General features: G+C 31.4%; 1 long non-coding RNA gene across 3 annotated transcripts; it reads right to left on the bottom strand.

The window, feature by feature from the left end:
- Positions 1-361: 361 nt before the first annotated feature.
- On the bottom strand, positions 362-2,947 carry LOC113342169. 3 transcript variants are annotated; one of them, XR_003356470.1, is made up of 4 exons: positions 2,871-2,947; positions 2,690-2,745; positions 941-1,056; positions 362-696 (listed from the first exon to the last, which is right to left on the bottom strand). It is a non-coding gene; the product is annotated as an uncharacterized LOC113342169 (long non-coding RNA). The 3 variants fall into 3 exon arrangements; XR_003356471.1 differs by adding an exon at positions 2,351-2,365 and having other exon boundaries at positions 2,690-2,939; XR_003356469.1 differs by having other exon boundaries at positions 2,690-2,939.
- Positions 2,948-7,087: the final 4,140 nt, after the last annotated feature.

Here is a 7,087-nt window from a genome sequence, read left to right as displayed (position 1 = left end):
GAATAAAGATAAGCGCAACTTTAAACGTGGTCCTCAGCTATAAATACCCTTTATAAAAATAATTTGGTATCTCACAGGTGGTGTAGTAAGCCATCTTCTTTTAAAAATAAAAAATGACTGTAAAGATTATATATTAACATGATTAGTTGTGATTAAAAATTGAAGCATATGTTCTACGACTGGTTAAGAAAATGTAAGGAAAATAGAAAAGTGTTCCTTTATTAATGAACTCAAATGTTCAGGAATTAGAGAAGACCGAAATTTGATCTGTTTATCTTAAAACATTGAAACCAAAATTTATGTGTAAATATATTATGTATTAATCGAGAAAATAGATCTCACTGAAACGTTTATGCCCAAACAAAGATAGAGGTTACTTATGAGAAACAATTAAATAAAGATGTAGTGAACGATTATAAAGTAGGTCAGAATGAGGGTTTTTTTATAGAACTTCCCAAATCTATAATAATATTTGCAGCAGAGAAATATTTTGAACCTTTCTTTGAAGAAATAAAATATATAAATTCGCCTGAATCCTTCGAAGTCTTGGATGGAAAATTCTGTTATTTGCACTCCACTTACCAGTAATCTTTTCTCCATCTAAAATCGCCATGCGAGGTTTTCCAATTAAATATCAACTGGGATTGGTGGAGGTGTTAGCAACTCCCTCCGGCTCATTAGACTCGTCTCTGAAACCTAAAAACCAAATAAAATAACAATTATTAGATATCTTAAAATCACAGAAAGTCAGCTAGTTAAAAAGCCTCTACTCTAAGCCAGTAACAATAAGATCCCGTGTACAATGAACGTGATTTCAAAAGAGCTATTCTCAGTTTCTATGTAACACCGGAAACAAAACAAACAAAAGAAATTCAAAACTTATGTTGATATATTTAGGTTACAACTTTTTTTAATACATTGTTAGTGAGCTAAAACATACCTTGTCCCAACTATGCCCTAGCAACTCGGTAACTGCAAGTTCATTCATTTCATATATCAATGAAAATATCCAATATCCCCATATCCACCATTTTTTTACATTAAGTATTTAAAAGCCTGAAAAAAGCAAAAACATCCTTATATGGGAAACAAATAGTGCATAAAGGCGGATAACTACCATTTATCTGATTGCATACTCCTAATGGATGCCAAAGTAACACACTTTAAAATTAAATGGAAGAATATATCACACACAAATATAAATTTAAGATGGATTAGGATAGTGATGATATCATTCTTAACCTATAGTTAATGTGACAATGTATTACAAAAAAAAAAAAAAAAAAAACTGGTTGGACAATAATATGAATTTTCTGTTATGGTAAAAGGATGCTTGATCGAAAAAAATAATCACATGTATTAATAATGTTAACCAAAATAAAAAATACGACCAACACAAATTTCGCAATATAGTTGATTTCCAAATTGATACCCACTAAGGATAATGGTTGTAACTTGTATAAAGGAAAAACTATAAGTAGGAATTGAGAACATGTCAATCTTAACTGATCTCAATGATACATTTACTCGAGTGATATTTGTTTACATGTTGCATGTAGGTATGCAAATAAGGTTGCCTACTAAAGTTGTATTTGTTTACACGTAGGTGTCCGATTTAGGTTGATGGAAGATTGAATGTTTAGATTATTCCAAAAGAGAGTTCATCTAACTAAAGGGCACTCACATCGGTTTCGAAGGTCATGTAGATTCAAATTGCATATTTTTTTTCTTAACTCGCATAACCTAAGCGGCTAAGCCCTGTAATCTAGCTGAGGTATGTGTATTTCTTCCTCAAACAAATTAGTCGTCATTATACTATGTGAGTTTACAAATGATTTTAAAGAAGTGTTCTACTGCACCACGTTTCAGCTCTCATTTCTCGTACTTTCCAATAATAAGTTCATCGGAATGTATGTATGACTGTAAAAGGTTGCAGAAAAGGCAATCAAGCTAGAAGGGATCAACATGATAGATATAAAAAGAAAAAAAATCAAAGAATACTACAACCAACTGATGATACTGATATCAAACAAACATGGGTCGAAATTCTAAAGCTAAAACTTAAAAGTTATTTTATTTATTATTCTAGGTTTACGGATTATTTAACAAAAAATATTGATATATAAAACATTTGGAATAAACTTGGACTAATACGTGATGCTAAATTCAAAGATCAGTCCAAGAGAATAGGAAAAAAGTACCAAATTTATTGTTGTAAATGTTGTGCCTGCTCATATACAAAAATGCAAGTAACATGAAAAGAACGAAAGACCATCCTATTTTACAATTACAATCCACTAATAGTGTAATTAAAAAATAAAAATCAAAACAAAAAAATACGAAGACCTACCTGTCTTCTTAGAATCTTCAGTGTGCATCAAATTAATAAAAGTAACCCAGAATAAGGATCGTAAAATGAAACCATCACGTGCAACAAAAAAAAACATATAATCAACATCCAAATGTATTTGTAATCCTATTCAACTAAAATAAACTCGAAATAGCGCCATATGTTACCATACAGTAATTTCATCGATGTAAATATTGATAAAAAAAAAATCATCACAACAATTTGTCCTCATTATTCCAAATCATTAATGAAGAGTTCAAAGCGATTAACAGCCATAGAGTAAAATATTACCAATTGCTGACTTGAATGAAAAATTCAAACCAAGAAAATGAAAATTACCCGAGCAGTCTTCATAAGAGAGGAGCAATGCCAATCAACTAAAGCTTTCATTATATCTGCAAAACGATGATATTGAATCATAAGCATCCACTAACAAAAGACCAAAATAGCAGAGAAGCAACATCCAGAAACATCAAAAAAAAAAAGAATGAGGCTTGGAATTGCACTCAAGCGTTTTTACATAGGGAGAGAGAATTTTTTATCGTTAGAACTAAAATCAAAAAGATTTTTTCTTCTCCATTTTGTTTTATCTTTGCCTCTGGATTAATTAGGAAACTATTATATAGAATATAGTTATTTTTTGTTATGTACATTGGCGATTTAATATTCCGTGATTTTTTTCTTGATCAATTTTAGGAAAATATATTTAGAATATTGCTATTTTAGTTAGTTATATTAGAGTTTTTATGTTCACAGATTTTTTTTTCTTTGATGATAAATATAAAATGAGTGATGTAGAAAAATAATTTCTAAAATAATTTTAGAAAAATATATTTTTAATATTGTTAATTCTTTTACCCTATATTTATTGGATTTGTTACCTTGTAATCACATATTAGATTTTTCAATATGATACTAATAATTATTCATAGATTTTCTTACCTTAAAAACGATCCAAAAAATATAAATATGATATTTTTACCCGATAAGCATTTTATCCGATTTTTCGGATTTTTATCATAAATATTCGAAATTAACATAGTATTTTTTTTTATTTTTTTGGATATTTATCAAAAATACTCGAAACTACTACATTAATTTTTTTAGAAAAATTCGACGGACATGATTTTAAAATAATCATGTAAACTCGGTGTAACTATACGTAATAATTTTAGGCCGTCCAATCAAAGATTTTGGTCATCAAGCGGTCAGACATAACAAATAATGGGAGCCGTCTGTTGGGTGTGTATCGACCACCTACCCAATCTATACCGCAGGTTGCCCCATCAACGCATCATATTTCACCAAATTTCATCTGACGAACACGAATGGTTTTTGTCCGAGCCAATGAGAGAGCGTAGTTATGGTAACCAACCAATAAGAAAGAGCGTAAACTCCACCAGTGCTACTTTTATTCTGGAATGAGAGATGGTATTGAGTTTTTAGCTTGTTGATTACCAAAATAAATGAACATTTTTTTTAATAACGACTTAATAATCAAGCCGATTTTATTTGTTAGTTTTTTTAGAAAGTCGAGATATTTATAAATACTATATCCAAAATACTCTTGTAAAGGAAGAAGGAGACAGAAAATAGGGAGAAGAAGGAAAGACAAATTCTATTCATTAGTCCAATAGACAAACATATGGAGCCTCTATTTATAGGCTAGACACAAGGGCATCCCAGTAATAAACGAGATTTACCCTAGATATTCTGAACATAATTACACGTTTATAACACTCCCACTGATGACATTGTGTCTAAGCTAATTGCCTCGTTAAAACCTTGTCAGGAAACCCCAAAGGGACAAAACCTGATCGAAGGGAAAAGAGTACAATTGTGAGTAAACTTAGAACGGAGCTGGACATGCATATGTTTCCTCATTAAAACCTTGACAAGGAAAACCCAGTGGGACAAAACCTTGACGAAGGAAAAAGAGTACAAAGTGATAGTCCGGTAAAATATCTTTTACTATGATGCTTCCCCTGATAAGTACTTCAGTTAAATCTTGGCCTGAAAATCTTCGAGTCGACACTTCCCAATTTCGATAAACAAATTTCTTGAATGCTGTAGATATCAATGCTTTCGTGAGAAATATGCCAGTTGATGAAGTCGTATTTTGTGGTAGTCTTCTAATGGTGGTGTTCTCGAGTTTTCATGTCTCTTTAATACATTAAGTACTTGAGTCTTGGATTGCTAATTTCTTGGAGATGATTTGCAGAAATAGGTGATGTAGTTTCTTCAACAAAGTTCCAAGATATTAATACCTTATCATACGTGAACAAAAATCGTATTTGTGAGAAGGAAATCCAAATTCTTAGGAGATGATTACGTGGATTTGGATTAATAAAATGTGGGCATCCACTAAACAACCAAAATTGATACAACTCCCCCTTGGATGACCATCATGTTGAATTAAATTGCCTCACTAAAACCTTGCCAGTAAAACCCAATGGGAAAAAATATGGACCAAGGAAAAAGAGCACAAATATCAACATTAAAAATGAAAATCAAATGTCAACAAGATGTTGCCTCGTTAAAACCTTGTCAGGAAAAACCACGTCGGATAAAACCTGAAAGAAGGAAAAAGAGTACAGCTTTTGACGATTTATGGATGCTAACTCAACTATATAAGTATTACAGAAAATGAGCATCAAAATCATAACTCTAGTCTACCTCAAAGACGAGTTTAAGCTAGCATAATTCTAATTGCAGATTTAAGAAAGAAAAATAATAGAATTTATGTTGCCAAAGCGTGGATTTTATTGTTTTAAGGACTCGTCAAGAGACCTATAACGTCGAAATCATCAACAAATTAATCCAGATTTTTTGGTTGTATACCAAATTTCTAAAAACACATAAAGGATTGTTATACCTTATGTACGCAAATAAGGTGGCTTCCTGAATAAAATTTGAATCCTCAAAAGATTACAAATTCAATATGTTCTTCGACCACATTTCTTGTGTCAATGCAATATGAGTCCTTCAAAGACTACCATGTCAAGTGCATTATATAAAGAGAACAATTAATGAATCAATCCTAGGGTCTGAGCAAAAATGAAACCCTTAAATCGTTTTTACAACGAAAAATTTCTCGTATAACGCATTATGACTACACTAGCCAGTAATTAATAGGCTTGGCATTTTCTAAGTGTTAAGTTTTGGATCCAAAAATTGCGTTAATTGAGGAACTAATCCAACTTAATTTGGATTGTATGCCAACCGATCATATATGTCGATATTCCTCTGCAAAGTGGTTTCAAACCACCATCATTTATTTCAGTAGCTACTTTATATGAATATTCGACAACATATTAACTAATGACGATCCTACACAATTCTCAAGTGTATGCATATCTTGAAATTCAAAGAATTGCTGGTACCAGCGCCCGCAGGCATTATAATCTCCCCATCTTCCAGTGAGGATATATGAACTATGAGAATGTAGATCTTTTTGATAGACACTATTGGAGCTCTTTGTAGCCTCTTATAAAATGCTACGTTTATTATAGATGTGACTGGAATTGCCTTCCAAGAGGCATAAGCTTATTAAAAGCATAATGAAATATTTCCGAGCCTTATTTGAGATGGCAGCCTTTTTTGATTTGATCATGATGGGAGAGAAATATAAAATTTTAAATTAATGTACACCAACTGCTAGTGGTGTATAGTTTCCCCATGATTATGGCGAAAATATTTCCATCTCATTTACGAATACAAGTTTCGTACAGTATTATCCGATTAATTCGAGACATATACTCATTATGAAATATGTCTTTCGACATAAATAAATAAAAATGTAGTCTTAATAGACATACATATATACCATCAAACATGGATTACTTTCGGAACAAAAAAAAAAATTATATGTCAACACCAAAAGCATGCAAAAGAATTCTCTGATAACATCTTGACCTCAAGGGACAACGAGATAATTATTCACCATGAAATGAAATTATGGACGTATTCTTATCAAAAGAGATTAATCTCAAGATCAATCTAGTCACTACAAGGACTGAAAGAGGCTAACACGTCGGGTGCGCACCCATTGATCTTTTGTGGCCTACCATATTTCAACATCAAGTTGAACGGTCTTAATTTAGGAGATTAGTATTAGGAAGAAGAAAATTTGCCCAATATCCCTCAGGAATTCAAAAATTGGTGTTTGCGATTGGCTTATACCGTAATAACAGTATCAAATCCATGTATGATCGATGGATAAATCAAATCCAATTTTTTTAAATGATTCTTTTGAGAAAAATAAAGAAATCATTATCGTATTCTTTGTAGAGAAAAATCTATTTTTTGTTGATGAAGATTTATTTGAAGGAATAGAAATCAATAGTTTATTATAAGATAAAATCATAGGTGATGGTAAACTTTTAGTGATGCGTGACAGCATCCTAAAATCGACAAATAAATCACACCCTTTAGGAAAAATTTTAAAAAATATGTCAAAATCTCCTTGGTTCAAAAATTGATGGAGAAACTAAATATTCAGTGGTTTCTACGATTTACCGAAATCGCATATAGTCATCGCAATGGAAAAATCAACTTTTGTGGTCGATGTATGATTTCTTGTAAAGAAATAGAAACCGTATACATGATCCTTGTGTAACGAACAAGGATACCAAATTCAATTGGTCTTAGGTTTTTCAACCATGCATGTAATTAAATACCGTAAAAGTCTCTAAACCGTGACGACACTAATTCTTGGTGATTACAATTTCATTACGG

This window comes from Papaver somniferum, unplaced genomic scaffold (assembly GCF_003573695.1).
Source record: "Papaver somniferum cultivar HN1 unplaced genomic scaffold, ASM357369v1 unplaced-scaffold_35, whole genome shotgun sequence".
Taxonomy (NCBI): Eukaryota; Viridiplantae; Streptophyta; class Magnoliopsida; order Ranunculales; family Papaveraceae; genus Papaver; species Papaver somniferum.
Note: the sequence above shows the minus strand (reverse complement) of the source record. Positions and strands in the feature narration are given on the sequence as shown.